This window comes from Bactrocera tryoni, chromosome 4 (assembly GCF_016617805.1).
Source record: "Bactrocera tryoni isolate S06 chromosome 4, CSIRO_BtryS06_freeze2, whole genome shotgun sequence".
In the NCBI taxonomy this organism is placed as follows: domain Eukaryota; kingdom Metazoa; phylum Arthropoda; class Insecta; order Diptera; family Tephritidae; genus Bactrocera; species Bactrocera tryoni.
In genome coordinates, this window is record NC_052502.1 from 12,612,525 (window position 1) to 12,613,952 (window position 1,428).

Genomic DNA, 1,428 nt, shown 5'->3' on the forward strand with positions numbered 1-1,428 from the left:
GCTGGCGTTGTAAATGATGAAGGCATGATAGTATGCGCGTGTATATGTGTGTATGCCTGTGCAGCATCATCGGCAATGTCACCCACGCACGCGGATCGCTTCCATCATTGTCATCATTACATCCATTATTAACAACATTATCATCATTGGCCATCAATCCATCAGTCGGTCCAGCCACCGATTCAACCCCAGCACGGCCAGCCGCACAAAATGCATCGTGTTGCAGTGTTGCCACTCGCTGCCAGCGTGCCACTTGACTCATGCAATGCATTTATATACTCATTCCTGTAATTTTGTGTGCATTTCTGATTACATATGTGCACCCACCCATACAGACACATTGACAAGCAGATACACCACACTCACAACAACATTCCAACAAAATTCGCTGCGCCAGTTTATCTGCCCGTTGACCTAATTATTTTAAATTCGTTAAATGCACTGTTGCATTCAGTAATGGTTATGAATTCTGAATAATAAGTACTTATGCCGACACCCTCTGCTCACTGGTTATTTATGCAAATACACACAGAGCCGTAATGGAGGGAGTAAATTTTTCAATATGTTTGCATTTAAATGAAATATTCATTTGCAACAATTATGGCAGCGCAGTTCCTGAGTGCATTCCCGAGAATTTCATTACTATTTATTTACAATTTGCATATTTCAATTTTGGCTTGCTTAAAGCTTTACGCTATTTTGACAGCTCACGTTCTAAAGAGAAAGTTTGACATTTTTACTTTTTGCTTGAAGGATGTAGCCAATTTTAGAAGTTCACGCCAGTAAGGAAAATTCTTTGAGCGCGTTTCACTTGGGTGTGGCCAGAAACGATTCTTTTATATATAGCTCAAGCAGCTCACGACTTCCGGTCTTAGAACAAGTATGCTCTGGGTAGCCAAAAACATCGTTTGAAGGCGAGCTAACGTGAGAAGGCGAAATATCCCTCCCCAGTGATGTGCGCTGGGTTTGGGACTTGTCCAGCTGGTTGATGCCTCGTAAAAGTAAAAGCTGACATCACTTGATAAGACAAGGACTGAAACAAATAGGTCGTTCTGCCATTTATTACAGTGGCCTTATAAAGGAGCGCAAATTCGGTGTGGGAAACTAAACTGAAGGTTAGGCAGGCTGATATTTATGGAGTTCCGTTTAATTCTTGCGGAGGTAAAAACGCAGGTTCATTGTGCTGCTGCCGAGAATGCATCGAAAAGTCCGTCGCTTATCGACTAGTTTGTTGACGAGTCTAATATTAATTAAAATCTGGTTCGTATAAGGTATAACAACCGAGATGCTTTACTTTTAGTCTAGTGATATCTGTACAGCCGAGGAGAAAGTGTTTATATGTTTTCACAACAGGCAATTTGTCAACTTGCGTCTTTAAAAATCGTTAGTCTCACCGCAGAAGTTCCAATAGTACGCTGCCCAGTTAGA